This window comes from Lampetra fluviatilis, chromosome 58, assembly GCF_964198595.1.
Source record: "Lampetra fluviatilis chromosome 58, kcLamFluv1.1, whole genome shotgun sequence".
NCBI lineage: Eukaryota > Metazoa > Chordata > Hyperoartia > Petromyzontiformes > Petromyzontidae > Lampetra > Lampetra fluviatilis.
The window spans coordinates 751,920-768,788 of NC_136332.1; positions in this window are offsets into that span (position 1 = coordinate 751,920).

The following is a 16,869-nucleotide window of genomic DNA, read 5'->3' on the forward strand; positions in this document are numbered from 1 at the left end:
GGTGTTTTCATTCATTATATATCAATGATGGAAGAAGGCTTAGAATACAACATCGGTAAATATTGAAAACAGGGATCCAAGGACGGAGCCCTGCGGGACCATACAGGACTGGTTCAACGGTTGATGTGAGATCACTTTGCAAATCATTCGGTTTAGAAACCAAATCAAGGCTGAGCCATACATTTCCATAAATGATTCAAGGTGATGGAGTGAAAATTTGATGATTGATGGAATCAAATGCGGCACTAAGATGAATGACTAGTGCAGGTTTTTCAATCTTACATTTTTTACAAATCTATATTGAAAACTAATTTCTGTAGAACAGCTTTTTGTGTTTTGTTTGTTGTCCTTCACCCACACTTCCGATTAGCACGGTTGGCTATTGTGCGACAAACGTTAAACATACGTAGTGAGTTCCTTGTCGGAAAACTGAAGGAGGTAATTCGCTATTTGAACCAATGCTGTATCCATGCTGTGGCCCACTCAGAAGCCGGATTAAAAACGGTCTACAGCGCATTCAATGACTTTTAGTAGGATTGGGGGATTGAAGGTTAGAGCACCCAGATCTAAAAACATAATTATATCATAGAAAACTTGCATACCATCACAGATGTATTACATTCAAAATTAAATCCTATTTATTTAGAGGTTAATTATTTGGAAAAAGAAATTGACATTAGTTATCACTATACAGAAGTGTATGCTAATTTATAGAACGTTATTAAAGCATGAGCAATGCTTTAAACGTCAGCGTATGAGTCTAGGCAACACTGGGTTTGCATTTGCTTAAAAGCCATGTTTGATTTTGCTGTTGTATGAATTAATGTTGTTTTATTGACATATCACTCAATTTGCTAGTTTTATATGCAACAAGAAAAGTACAGAGTGTGGCAGGGAGGTGTGAGTTCTTGGCTATTGTCAGCTCGTCCCATATAAGATAAACTCTGGAGGGTTGCAGGCAAGGCTGACGAGTCAGATGCCTTCTACAGCCTCCAGTCCGAGCTAAAGTGGCCCCTCAGGATAGCTTCATCCAAAGGGTGATTTCCTTTTTATTTTTCAAGAACCCAATACACAACGCAAACATTAAAGAGGGAAACAATGTCACGAGCGTGCAACAAACTCGGAGCATAACTTCCTCAATATAATGTATCAACTGGAGGCACTTGGGCTCACTGGCCCTACCACCATATGGGCAATGATAGGGAGCAGCAGATTTGCAGGAGGAGGGAATAAGAGGGATGAAGGGAGGGGGGTAATGTAACCAAACAAAACAAAAAATAAAATATAATAAATGCGATGCCCGAGTTTATCATTCTTGTTTTTTCCCCCTACGATCAATGGTCATCATATATACAGAAATTGTGTTAGTGTCGCGAGACCATCCCCTCACCCTGGCCCCCATTATTCTGGCTATTCATGTTGTGTTCAGCAGATATGGGGGTCTGTTGTATATATAGGCCTTTTCCCAAAAATGTATATTAAGAATAATTCTGCCAATATTTTTAAAATAATAATCAATCGGGTGTAGCATGGGGCATGAAAGGGTGAGGCACACTCCCACCCCTCACACCCCAGCTGCCTTGCCACATTAAAGCAACTGGAGGGAAGAAGTCATAAAGAGCTATTAAATAATAAACTCCGGGGCAAAGGGAGGTTAATTAAAATCTGGGAAATCTCCAAATTGTCAAAGCACCATATTGTAATAAAGGACTCGTTCCTGGGTCTGTCTCCGTTGTCCTTTATTCGGGTTCTTACACTTTTCCCGCACGGCCCTCGCTCAGAGCTCTCCCCTTGGCAGCTCCATAGCTGCCCTCGCTCCCGTAGCCTCCACACCTCTGCAGCTCCGCTGCAGATCTCCTGTGCAGCCCTCCGGCTGCTCTCACAGCAGCTCCACCGCTGCTCCCCGTTCCTCCGTGCTTGGTCACCGCTGGCTGGCGGTGCCGAGTCTTACCGTGTGTGGCGATCTCGCCACTCTCCAACGTTCGCCCTGCATGGCCTCTGTGGCGATCTCGCCACTCTCTGTCTCTATCCCCAACTCCCTCTTCCACCCCGCTGGCTGGCGCCGTCATGAGCCCCTCAGCCACCAGGCTGAGGCACGGCGACCACCCAACGTGTTCTCCACTCTTCACTCCCCTGACTGACCCAGATGTCTTCCTGTCTCCCCGCTATACCATCACCCCCCACGTGACCCTGACTCCTCCCTCTCGGATTGTCACATCCGGCCCGCCCATTTACGCCCGCATTACACCACCCTCCCCCATAGAGAAAATTCCAGCCGTCCTCGGCTGAAACAGAACAAAATAATGCGGGCGAAGGCATCACAACCAGGAGTCCCCCAGACACAACGGAGATTATAACAACAACACAAGTAACGAAAGGGGAGGGATCAGGAACCGGAACAGAACAACAAGAATAATAATGGCACAAAGCACAACAACGGCAACCGACACGCAAGAATGGCACACGCGCACAACCCAGAATGTGGTGTCTTAGAGCGTGTCCATGTTGTTGTTCCATCCGCTCGGCTCAAGTCCAACATCAAAGAGCAAGTGGTAGAGCAGAATGACGAACGGGCGCTCAATTGCTCCTTTAAGTCCTCATCCAGCTAGCACACCAGGTAACACCCAGTGTGGCAGGCGCCGAAGATCTGTGACGAGAAGGAGAATCCAATCCCCTGAGGCACAGCACACCAACGCACATCCGCATGTCGTACACGACAGCCACCCGGCCCCAGGGTAGTGGAGATGATGTAATTCCGGCCCGTTTAAGAAAACCCCAATAATTACCCAAAATAAACGCGATGGATGCCCCAGTATTTACATTTTAACAACAATATTATTTACACGTGACAACAACAACAAAAAAAAATTCCTGCTCTTGCCCACCAGCAGTCCTCCCTTGAGGACCAGCACAGACATCACACGTACACAGCATGTACCCACGGTCACTCTCAACAAAACCCCTAGTCACACACCCTCGCGTGGAGAGAGCCACGCTCCCTAGCGGTAACGTTTAACTCGCCCTAACCCTCACCGTGGTCGTCAAACCACAGCAACATCCACTGATCATACTCTCGGCTAGTGCAATTTCGGGGATGAGCAGCAACTCGGCCATGCTCCTCCGCGCCTGCATCGGCTTCTTCGTCCGACGACGACGAACTCCCTCCAACCACGGATTCTGCTGGGGTGGTGGAGGAGAGCCCTGCTGAGGCGAGCACGGGGACGGGAGTGGAGGATGTCGGCGCGGTGGCGGGTCCGTCGACATCATCGGACGCTGATCAAAGATGGCAAGAGATGGCGGTACAACTGGAGGCACTAAAGGACGTCCTGACGCATTTATGCCATCTCGTCGCGCCAGGGACGATGGAGGACGCAGTTGGTGCTCCGCGGGCCGCCACGTTGCCTGCCCTGCCGCCGCCATTGGCCACGCGGCAAGAAGCTGCCATCTTGCGTGCTCCGCGGCGCCAAACCGCCATCTTGGCCACGCCGCGGGCCGACGCCATTTTGAATTTGCCACCACAACCACCACCATTGGAAGACGGCGGGAAGAGGAGTCGGAGTCGCCACCTTACCACAGTTAAAGAATTTTCCATCGGTGGGGACTGGAGCGCTTTCGCCTGCCGCTTCTTGGCGGCGGTACGCACAGCAAGATGGACCGATGCTGAGGCTTTGGAGGTGTTGCCGACTCTCCTGGACGACGAATCTGTCCGATTTTTCCGTTCCATAACGACCGATAAGAAGGCAACTTTACGTGGTGTTTTTCAAGAAATGGCCGACGCTTATGAGCCACCAGATGATGCGCATCGGCGATTCGCTCAACGACAACGAGCACCAGAGGAGTCGCCCGTGGCGTTCAGGGGTGCGGTGCTGGAGCTGGCCATGGCAGCTTATCCTGAGACGCCACAGGACCTGCTCGAGCCTCTCATATTAGGGAAAATGTTGGAGCTGTCTCGGGATCTAGGGATCCCCATGCCTGTGTGTGGGCATGAGAAACTAACTTCCCGGACGGCTGCTAAGTGTCTCGATGCGCAATTCAATCTCCGTCGCTGGAAGCAAGTGACGGCGTAGACGGGGGGGCCCGTCAAAGAAGGGGATGCGCTGGGGTGGAACCCTGCGCAGGCTGTCTACGTTCCGGATGACCGGGGCCCTCAACAGCTGACGGCCGCCTCCGCTCCATGGACGGGACACGGCGGGCCGAGGCCGCGCGCTGCGCTACCGGAACGGGGCCGTCGGGAGGCAAGGCCTGCGCTTCGGCGCAACGATGCCGAATGTTTCCGCTGCGGGCGTAGGGGCCACTACGCCAGAGACTGCTGGGCCCGCTTCCCGGCTCCGCCGCAGCAGGAGGCCTCGGTACCGGACAAGCCGACTAAAGATCCTCCGAAACAGGCATGTCGGCACGCACCAGACACCCGGCAAGGCTTTACACCTCACCCATCACCTTCGTTGCGCGATCCTAATGTTGTTGGTAAAGAAAGCCCTTCGACGGGGCCTTGTCGCTCGGTCACGCAGTGGCGCAAGTTGGCACGGAGAGTCGTCGCGGCCGCTACGGGTTCGTCCACTGTACCGGGGTCTATACAAGGGGTGGACGTACGCATTTTGGTCGACTCCGGCGCGTCTGCGACTATTATTTCGGATGTCATTTTCCATCTGTTGGGCATCCCGCCGGGGGCTGTGCGTCCGGTTTATGGGTCGTGCGTCGCTGCGAACGGGGGTAGAATGGGTATCGTGGGCCAGGTGGATGCTAAGATATCTATTGGGGATGTGTCGGCCTCGGGCGTTGTGTTAATATCGAGATCTTTGGCGGTTCCTTGTTTGTTAGGCACCGATTTTTTGGCTAAGATGCCCATTTTGATCAAAATCAATGAGAATTGTATTGAACTGCCGGGGGGCCGTCAAATCTCGTTTCTGCCGTCGCCCTGGGGGCGACCTGCTTCGGCCGTACAAGTGCAGGCGCTGTCCGTCGCATCTGTGGACATCCCACCTGGTACACAGATGCTTATACCCTTGCGGTATCGGAAGCCCCTGCCTGATCGGCTAGGAGCAGTAGGGGTCTTGTTGTCACCGTCCGCCATGATAACAACCGGGTTGGCGTTAGTGGGGGCACAGACCATCGTCCGGCCGGATCAATTACCGTTTTTACAGGTGCTTAATGCGGGGGGGGAAAACGTCCGTGTTCCGGCCGGTACGGTTGTGGCACATGCCACTACGGCGTTTGCGACGCATGATTGTCCGCATAGCCGGGGAGTGGTTGCTGGGGTTTCCGAGCCAAGGGGTTCGGATAATCGTTGGGTTGCTGACTTATGTGACGGAAATTCTTCCCTGTCCATGGAGCAACGTGGTGCGCTGCGTAAATTGTTGTTGACATATTCCGATGTGTTCAGCTCCGATGATTTGGATTTGGGCCGCACATCGTTGCTTTACCATCACATTGAGACGGGCGATGCTGCCCCTATTCGATTAAATTCGCATCGGATGAGTCCTGCGGAGCGAGAACACGTGCGGGGGGCAGTGGAAGACATGTTGGCTGCGGACATTATATCGCCATCTAACAGCCCATGGGGCGCTCCGGTCGTCTTGGTTAAGAAAAAGGATGGCAAATTGCGATTTTGTGTTGATTTCCAATAGCACAGCAGACTCTCCGTCCATCCTCAACACACACACACTAATTGACACCGAGCAACAAGCAGATAGCGCGTTCATCGTCAACACACACACATACACACAGCCCGAACCGCGCTCCGCACACTCGAGACATGAGAAAAATCGCCCCCCGGCCCTCGAAAGATGGGTGAGGTGTGTGTTAAGGCCGGGTGCGTATCGTTACGACTCGCCCGGGGCTGCAGCAAGCAGAGGACAGCAGGGTGGTAACTTGAGACGCCTCGCAGAACTCGAACGATGACTTGACTGCTCCGTTGTCTCGCACCCGAGCCAGGACGGGAGAGGTCCCGCCCCAGCAGCTGCAGCGTCGTCGTCCTCTCCTCGCAGATCCTCGTCGCAAAACAGCAGCTCACAGCAGGCTGCTCTCCCCGCGGCACCTCCAGATGGCAGCGCAAGGCTGCCTCTCCGCCGCGATGTTGAAGATGGCGGCGTTTCCCCGGCGCGGTGAAGACAAGATGGCGGCTTCCCGCCGTTTCTCCCCTGCCACGCCCAAGATGGCGTCTTCGTGCCGCGTGGCAGATGGCGCTGGCAGCGCAGGCAGACCACCATCGGCTCTCCTCACCGCCGTCCTCGGCGTGGTGAGCTCACACAGTTGCGCCAGCTCGATTTTCAAGGTCTCCAGCTGTGCCGCCATCTGTCTCAATCGTAAGTCTGATGATGTAGCAGATGATGGCGCAGGCATATTCTTTCTTCTGAGCTGTCTTGACATGCCGTTTCACTTCTGACACCACTGTAATAAAGGACTCGTTCCTGGGTCTGTCTCCGTTGTCCTTTATTCGGGTTCTTACACTTTTCCCGCACGGCCCTCGCTCAGAGCTCTCCCCTTGGCAGCTCGATAGCTGCCCTCGCTCCCGTAGCCTCCACACCTCTGCAGCTCCCCTGCAGATCTCCAGTGCAGCCCTCCGGCTGCTCTCACAGCAGCTCCACCGCTGCTCCCCGTTCCTCCGTGCTCGGTCACCGCTGGCTGGCGGTGCCGAGTCTTACCGTGTGTAGCGATCTCGCCACTCTCCAACATTCGCCCTGCGTGGCCTCTGTGGCAATCTCGCCACTCTCCAACCTCAGCCCTGCGTGGCCTCTGTGGCGATCTCGCCACTCTCCAACCTCAGCCCTGCGTGGCCTCTGTGGCGATCTCGCTACTCTCTGTCTCTATCCCCAACTCTCTCTTCCACCTCGCTGGCTGGCGCCGTCATGAGCCCCTCAGCCACCAGGCTGAGGCACGGCGACCACCCAACGTGTTCTTCACTCCCCCGACTGACCCCGCTATACCATCTCCCCCCACGTGACCCTGACTCCTCCCTCTCGGATCGTCACATCCGGCCCGCCCATTTACGCCCGCATTACAATATGACACGACCTCCACGGACGTTTTGGACAGTTCACAAACAAATCTCCAGACTCGCTGGCTGCGGGAAGAACAGCCTGGTCTCAAATTGAAACTTGCTGACACGGTCATTGTGTAATAAAGGACTCTGCAGGCGATGTAAGTCTCTGTTCGTCCTTTATTTGGGTTCTTGTCCTCCGCACCCCGCTGGCCTCCTCCTCGGACCAGCGTCGTCTCTCATGCGCCCCGCGCACTCCCTTCCTCCTCAGCTCCTCCACTCGTCCTTCACCCCGCTGGTCCTGACAAGGGACCAGCGTCTCCTCCCCCGTGCCACGCACGGCCTGCTAGCCCCTCCGCTAGCCCCGTGCACCCCGCACGCTCCGCTAGCCACTCCGCTAGCCCCATGCACCCCGCACACTCCGCTAGCCACTCCGCTAGCCCCGTGCTCCCCGCACGCTCCGCTAGCCACTCCGCTAGCCCCGTGCACCCCGCACGCACCGCTAGCCACCCCGCTAGCTCCGTGTGCCCCACACACTCTGCTGGCCACCCCGCTGGCCCCGTGTGCCCCGCACACTCCGCTAGCCACCCCGTTAGCCCCGTGTGCCCCGCACACTCTTCTCTCGCTCCGCACACCCTGGCCGACGGTGCGCCAAGCCCCCATCAGCCACGTGGCTGATGGCGCGGCGGCCACCCAACGTGGTCCCGCCTCTTCACTCCATCGACTGGCCCTGATCTCTTCCGGGCTCCCTCCTATAACCTCTCTCTCACGTGACCCTGACTCCTCCCTTCCGGATCGTCACATCCGGCCTTCCCATTTACGCTCGCATTACAATTGGACCACCCCATTCAGATCTCCACGGACGCAGAGCAGGGGCAATCGGACATTACAACTGGAGTTTTTTTAACAACTGTAGAGTTTGACACTTAGCGACAAGAATAAATCGACATTATAGACTGCCAGTACACTGTCAGATTAATAACCAGACTGCAGTCTACATTAGTGGCTTTTATTATTACTTATTTTACTCTGATTCTTTTATTGTATCTTTCTATTTACGTGACTTTACCAAAAGAACCAAAGAACATGAATTCTGGAAGCCACGAAAGCTTAAGTCAAAACGTAGTTTTATCTCCAACCTCAGGATATCAAAATATAACTCGAGAATACAGACGGGGAGCAAAGGTTAATAAAACCCTCGGAATACCTCTATGGTAGATCACAAATATTGGTTAAACATAAACCAAATAATAAATTATGAAGTATTAGACTGAGGGTCATCCAGAAGAAATACAATGCGAAAAAGGTCAATAACACACGACCAAGATAATATGTATTCCATAGTATCACAGCCTCATCAACCGCCTTTGTCTTCCTGGAGCCGACACAACACATGGTAGCAATAAATTACGTATGAAGGGAGGGCCTCTCCTTGAGGTAGCAGACACCACAAAGGCAGAGGGGTGGGGAAATGCAAACAAAAAAACATAAACATGGTGACGGAAAGCAGCCTGTCAAAGGTCAAAAAGGGGGGGGGGGGGTGGGGCAACCAGGCGGCTGCGGCCACGGGAGGAGAATGAGACAAAGGGCATCTGTTTTCTTTTGTCGCAAGAGACACATAGAGGGGAGAGAATTTCACATGTAAGCAAGGACACAGATCATGCAACTTAGTCTGCAAGGGGCAGGCTCCGGGGCATGGCATTGAGATCAACCATGGGTGTCGTGTCTCGCAGAGAGAAGGGACGATGTATTGTTAAGAGCTGAGTTGGGCATGGACCAATAGAGTATTGCTGAAAGTTTTTTTTCAACATTTATTCTGATGTTTTGAGTCACTTGCAGAATCAAAGATTGCGATAAGTTGTATTGCACTAAGCTATCAGACTTGATTTGAAGCTTTCATGAATGCGGGAATCCATACTCTCTGGTTATTTCGGTAAAGTCATGTACATAGAAAACGTAATGAAAGAAAACACGACGTTTCGGTCGCAACACAAAGATTTTCACTCACCCACCTGGTTGTCGTCGTCTGATTACTAATTCGAGCTCCTTTACTTGCTAATTTCTCCAGCCCCACCCCTCCCTACACGCCACAACCCCCCCCCCCCCCTGTTCCAGCCCCCATCCTTCCCTGCACGCCACAAACCCTCCCCCCCTCTCCCCCGTGAACTCCTACAGCCGCGACTCGATAAACCCCCCCCCTCCCATACCTATATGAAGCCACAACAGCAGATAATTTTCTCACCTGAAGACTGATGCTTGTGTTGCGACCGAAACTTCGTGTTTTCTTTTATTATTTTTTTCTAACTACGTGACTTTACCGAAAGAACCAGAGAGTAAGCTATCAGAGTTGTGTTAGAGGTGTGCTAATACAATTTACAAGTTTTGAGAGTGAGTGATCCAGCCAGCGAGGAGCAGCTCACAGCAGGAGCCCTCTTGGAAAAAGGGCGAAGAGCACGAAATTTGAGCAACGACAAGGCACAGCCCTGAAGGAAGGGTGGGAGAGGCACCACCGGGTGTCTGCGTGAAGCTGGCAGCTGCACGATAAAAAAGAGAGCACGGAGAGAGCACGAAGCAATGGAGAGAGCATGGAGACAGCTGGCGCAGCCTGAAGTAAGGGTGGGAGAAGCACCACCGGGTGTCTGCGCGAAGCTGGCAGCTACATGCAAAGGGAGAGAGCACGGAGCAGTGGAAAGAGCCTGACCAGCCGCCCGTGAGGAAGAGAAGAGCGCCGGCGAGAGCACCGTGGGTTCGACCCACACACACACACCGACAAGCACCAGCTGGGAACCAAGACAAGAGTGAGGAACGGCGATCAGCGGACAAGCTGCGAGCGCTATCTGACGACGGAATCATCGCGCACCGCCGACGGCGAGCATCGTGCCAGCTCAACCAACCGGCAGTGGACTTTTTTCCATCGCCGTGTATGCTCGCTTTACTCTGATGAATTAGCCGATTGTTCTGTTATGCAGTTTAACAAACGTAACCATTGAGGGTTAAATGTACAGATCAATGAGGAGGACATCTCCAGGAGTACTGTGTTGGCATTCCTACCATAAGAGTTCGCATATTAGAATGTTCTGTTTTTTTAGATATTAAAGTTGCTTAATACAGAAGAGTCTGAGTGGTGCCTTCCTAAGTTCATTAATTTTGAGACCTGACATAAACACACTAAAACATAATCATCAGTAAAAGTTCAAGCGAGAATCATTGTATAATCTTGATTGATAATACAACCCGAGACAACGAAGCCAAGCCAAATTATTAAAAATGCAAACATCAGCATAATTACATACACTTGCATCACTTAATGCAATCACACCTTCCTAATTAACATAATGCATAACTTGCTTAATTACGGAAAATTACACATTGTTCAACTTTCATTGAATTTAATATTTTTTTTATAATTGTTCAAGACCGAACATATACAACAGACCACAAGCCTCATACTCCAATTCCTTCCCTTTCGGCGGTTTATGGCTAAGATGCTACATTCCCACTAAGGCAAGAAGAGTCCTGTGCCAGAGTCCCCAGGAAGATGGTTCATGATCTTTCCAATTGGCCGGGATGGTTTTCCTTGTTACAGTTTAGCAGGTTTGGAGCAGTGCGTGCTGATATTTTATTGCCTCTCTTGGTTTCGAGCACTACAGAGTTGATTCCACTGAGGGGCTCAGCTCTGTGCTGCAGACCCGATTCAAATAGTCCATAATATTATGGTAAAATTATTTGTTATTTGAGCACGTGCAGAAGGCATATCGGTGCCCTACGGACATCTAGGGCAGTCTGGGGAGGAATTGGTGAATTTGTCACTCCTGTTATTCATCAGGTAAGCCCCATGCATGAATTTTAACTAAATGGATTTTAGTGGCAGAGACCTCCGGCCTGCTAATGGGGCCCGCCATATCTGAGTCCACTTCTGGTGGGGATGTCTTGTACCAAGAAGCCTTTCCCAACGCTTTCTAGTTTTGGGTCTTACCCAGTCCCCCTCGCCATTAATCAGGTGGTTGGCCTCCACCAATCTGTATTTTTCCCTTTTGTTCCCCAGCCAATGCAGGATGGGATGAGAGCGCTGGTCCAAGTTCTTGACTGGGGCTTTGGTAATGATATTCCTGATCTCTAGGTATTTAAAGAAATTTGTCCATGGGATATTTTAGTGTGCCCACAGCTGCTCGAATGACTTCAACTTCCCTTTCTTGGTCAGGAGGTCCCCTGTTCCAGGCCTATCGCTTTTCAGCTCGGCTAGTTAATCTCCGTGCCTTGCATTTTCAATGAACGGTGGCCCTCCAAACGGGATTGTATGTATAAAGGTGGGAAAAGAGATTGGCCTGTTTTTGTATATCCGGTAAGCTGTTAGAAACCATCCATGACAATTTAATACACTAGAGTCTATCTTTAGTAGGGGAGAAGTTGATCCCAGCCAGTGACCACGGGCTCACAGAGCCTTCCTCCCACTTTTTTGCGCTGTCTCTTTTAACGGATTCATCAAGTGCTTCATTATTTGGATAGTGATTGCTTTCTGGTATTTAAGGAAGTCTAGGAGGGCCAGGTAAGGGCGTGGTAATCTACTCGCGTTGTCGTGTGGTTCCATATGAAATAGGCAATATTCGAGAATGGAGTTGCTTAAAAAAGGTCCTCGGGATGCTAGTGGGGACCATTTGTAAATGGTATAGGAGCTTCAGCAAGACCATCATCTTTTCTAGGTGGGCCCTATTAGGGAGGGAATATCCGTCCACGCCTCAATTGAGATAGTCATCTCCTGGAGAAATGGACCTGTAAGTCCCTACTAGCTCCGGGTCCGTGCCTGGTTTATGTATGACCGAGATACTGGCCTCTTTCATGAAGCCTGGAAGGCCAATGGTGTCAAACGCCACATTAATGGCCAGCAGTAGCTGTGAGATTCAGGGGACACCAATTTATGTGTATACATCTACAGGCAAACCGTCAGGGTCTGCCACCTTCACCGAAGGAGATGAAGCGAGGGCCTAATTTAGTTGTTGTAAGTCGATGGGTCTGCCCAAATCCTCACACAATTGAGGGGCTCAATTCGGTAGGGGAATGTTGGTCAAGTCGGCGTCTATTATCTCATTAGCACGAGATTTTGAGATATATAGAGTCTCATAAAAGTATTTAAAGCACGCACTGATTTATTTGGCCTTGGTTAGGAGGGAACCATTTTCACTGCAAATAAAGGCAATATGTTAATGGTTCATTTAGGATTTGACCAGTCTTCCAAGGAATTTCCCCGTTGAGGGAGAGGGATCCTAGAAGGGTAGCCTGGCTATTTAATAGAAAGGATATAATATAGAGGCTTTGTGTTTAGGGACTTTCTCTTGCTCTAGTTTGGTTATGTTGATCTCTTTCACGGCATCTAGTGTTTTTGTAGATTTTTAGTCTTCATGCAAGAAGGCATGTTTCTCTTCCAGCACCCTTTGTTTGTAATCTTGCAAGCCCATTTCTCGGTCAATGAGCTCCTGATAAAGGCTTTCAAGGTATCCCAAATTATCATGGGAGATGTTGGGGGATCAGATGCTGAATTTATCGCAATAAATTTCTCCATCTCTTTTCTGACCTCAGATTCTCATCCAGGAGACGTTTATCTAGGGACCAAAAGTTGTGCACCACCTTTGCAATGTTGAGAATGAATTGTATCAGCACCGGCTTGTGGTCAAAGACTGGTATATCCAAAATTTTGCCCTTCATACGCTGCGGGAGAATGGGCTTAGAGATCAGAAAAAAGTATATGCACCTTGGAGATATGCATATCATCTCTTCCAGTGGGGTTAAGGGTTCTCCAGGGGTCCACGAACTGATGTTGGGACATTATTTCTGAGAGGAGGTTCCTTTACAAGGCGATCGGGTCAGTTGTGGTGAAAGTGGGATTTGTCTGTTCTGGTGGCATGGGATTAGCACGGTTGGCTATGTACGGTGTGAAATAAGTTCAACATACATACAAACGTCTAGGGTTGCGTCTCGAACCAAATTTTTGTATGCATTTGAAAGAGTGACTTTTCTATCCTGTGGTCTGCTCGAGAGAAATACGTATTTTCCCGAAGGGTTCAGTATTTGTTGGGTAGGAACACAGTTGACATTTTCATTGATGAGGAAAGCCACTCTGCTGCCAATGGAGTATACTGCATGATAGACCTGACCGACCCATCCTCTCTTAAGCTTACAAGCATCGATTTTCCGAAGATGCGCTTCTTGGAGGAGGGCGATACACCCTTTTTGCCTGTTTAAAAATATTAGGAACCATTGTGTTTTGATGGGATGGTTCAGACCATTTTCATTTGGTGAGATAATGGTACATTTAATGGCAATAGGATCACCCACTATCACAGTAGGGGGTCAGGTGAGGGGAGTCTGGACATGTCCGATGAGACGACATTCCTGACGGGGGTTAGGATTGGTAGGGGCATCCTGCATTGCCCTCCTTGGGATTGGTTAGACATGTTGTGTATGGATGTGCAACGGAAGTTAAACAGACAATGTACAGAAAAGGGAAGAGGGGAAAACGATAAAAAGGGCCCAAGACCAAGTCCCAACAGAAAATGTCTCTCTCCCCGTGATCACGGGGAGAGAGACATGATGTTGAATCCACATTTATAATCAATATCACGCGTTTAGAGTATTTGGCTGCTATACATTTACACATGATAAGCCACTTTGTTGAGCTATCATCTGTGGCCAGGTCACTTCTAAAAAATAACTATATAGCTCAGTGGGGCCTTACCTGGTAAAATATTTTTAAAAATAGTTTTTAGTTGATGTAACAAACAACCCCTGGGGGAGCAACTGCAACAAATTATCCTGATGGCGGTACCCTGGCATACCAAATAATACAAAATGGCCGATGCAATAAAATATTTGATTTCTGGGACACTTTTTTTAGGGGTGTACTTATTTCCGCGACAAGGTTACCAATCAAATACGAAATCAGTAATTCTCCGCGATGTCGAAACGCAAAATATTATAATTAACAATCCGTTATCGAAAATTTTCACTTTCAATAGTGCATAGTGTACAGCTCGTCGAGATGAGTCGATTGCCGCATTGCCGACCATCAACATACTAAAAATGACTGCATATGTGGCACATTAGGAATGGACCACTCTTTTAATTATTTCTTCGTGCAGTAAGGGAGTAAAGTGTGGTTTTGTGAAAGTCCGTATGTGCTGTGCAGTACATCAATGCACGTGTGTGCACGAGCATGCGATAACCGAGTTGGGTCTGTGGGTGGCTGGCAGGATTATTGATAAACCAGACTTGTACACCAGTCACGTGGTTAATGGCGACTCGGTTGAGGATTGCTGTGTGTGACACACGTGCTGTTGAATTTTACTGGCAAAGGACACAAAGGTTGTTTTTGATCGTTATAGAAATGTTCTAGACTTGTTCTAATCTTCAAGCTTGGCGGATAACATAACAGTCAACACCCTACCTGGTTGATTACATTCTTCCTGAGAATTCTAAATTTGAGAGAGAGATAAAGCTCAGAACCAGAAACATATAGACAGACATATAAGCAGATAGATATCACAGAGATACATAGAGAGAGAACAAACATAGGCACACAGAGAAAGCCACGTTTCTGTGTCGAGGCCTTAAATAGAGAGAGGGGGCGGAGAGAGAGGGAGGGGCTAGAGAAAATTAGCATGTCAATGAAAAGCACGACGCGGTGCGAAAGCTTGAAAACTAGGATACAGGGAGAGAGACACTGAATTAAATAACCTAACAAAATATCGAAATGTAATGTAATGCAACACAGAGAGTCGGTCAACACACAATTAACGCATAGCCTGGTTGATCACGTTTTTCAAAGATTGATAAGTTAGAATTTAAGTGTGAAATTTTAAAGAGAGACAAGACACAAACATGAGGAACAGACAAAGGCAGAGAGGGAGAGGGACAACAGCCGAGACACACAGAGAGAGCAGAACATGAGAACGATAAAACGAGTGGAGACAGAGAAAGTACACTAAATCAAATAAACCTAGCAAAATTTCGAAATGTAACGCAATGCAAAACAGAGGGTCGGTCAATACACAATTAACGCATAGCCTGGTTGATTACGTTTTTCCAAAAAATTTCTATGCGTTAATTGTGTGTTGACCGACCTTCTGTGTTGCATTGCGTTACATTTCGAAATTTTGCTAGGTTTATTTGATTTAGTGTACTTTCTCTGTCTCCACTCGTTTTATCGTTCTTATGTTCTGCTCTCTCTGTGTGTCTCGGTTGTTGTCCCTATCCCTCTCTGCCTTTGTCTGTTCCTCATGTTTGTGTCTTGTCTCTCTTTAAAATTTCACACTTAAATTCTAACTTAGCAATCTTTGAAAAACGAGATCAACCAGACTATGCGTTAATTGTGTGTTGACCGACTCTCTGTGTTGCATTACATTACATTTCGATATTTTGCTAGGTTATTTAATTTAGTGTGTCTCTCTCCCTGTATCCTAGTTTTCAAGCTTTCGCACTGCGTCGTGCTTTTCATTGACATGCTAATTTTCTCTAGCCCCTCCCTCTCTCTCCGCCCCCGCCCCCTCTCTCTATTTAAGGCCTCGACACAGAGACGTGGCTTTCTCTGTGTGCCTATGTTTGTTCTTTCTCTATGTATCTCTGTGATATATGTCTGCTTATATGTCTGTCTATATGTTTCTGGTTATGTGCTTTATCTCTCTCTCAAATTTTGCATTCTCAGGAAGAATGTAATCAACCAGGTAAGGTGTTGACTGTTATGTTATCCGACTCGCTGTTGTATTCCATTCCATTTCTGAGTATACTAGATTTGTGTTTCTATTTCATTTATACCTGATGATGATTGCTTGTGTTGCAATCGAAACGTCGTATGGTAGTATTTAATTTATTATTTTATCTTTATACGTGACTTTACCGAAAAAGCCAAAGAGTAATACCTGCAGTCACGAAAGCTCCAAATTAAGATTCAAGCTTGGCTTTGAATTGTTAGTTTGTGATCAATTCAAACGAAACGTCATGTTTCTGATCGTGTCCGCGAGCACAAGTCAGATCTGAAACACGGCAGAACTGATTCTTCGGCCGTTGCCAATCATTGCTACAACTCTGTGGGCTCTCATGAAATTGTCTTTTCCGAGACCAAGGTGCTCTGCAAACCTCCTGGCTACCAATAAAGGTTTGTACACGAAGCCATACAAATATACAAACACAGACATAATTTCAACCGTGATGATGGTTACAAACTGAGTAATCATTGGAAAGATGTGATTAACCATGCAAAAAAGATTTAACTACACTTATTTGGACCATCTTATTTGACAGAAAACTATTACAGGTTACTGATTGACAGCCAGTTTTGTTTTACCATGTTTAGCTTTCTACCAGGTTTAACTTTCTTTTTTCACACCTTTGTTATGTAGGCCAGTCGTAGTCACAAACCGAACCTCTCCATAATAAAGGCACAGTCTTTTGTTATGCAGTCTATTCATAGTCTCAAGCCGCACCTTTAATCATTGGAAAGATGTGATTAACCATGCAAAAAAGATTTAACTACACCTATTTGGACCATCTTATTTGACAGAAAACTATTGCAGGTTACTGATGGACAGCCAGTTTTGTTTTACCAGGTTTAGCTTTCTACCAGGTTTAGCTTTCTTTTTTCACACTTTTGTTATGTAGGCTAGGCGTAGTCACAAATCGAACCTCTCCATAATAAAGGCTCAGTCTTTTGTTATGCAGTCTAGTCATAGTCTCAAGCCGCACCTTACCATAATAATAAAAAAGTGGGCCATTCCTAGCCCTTCCCCCCCCCCCTCAACCATTATATATACGGAGTGGTATCTCCTGTAATCTCTCATTTACTTGATACAGCTATCGGGCTGTGACGGTTCCACCTGAAGACGGAAGCTTGTGTTGCCTCCGAA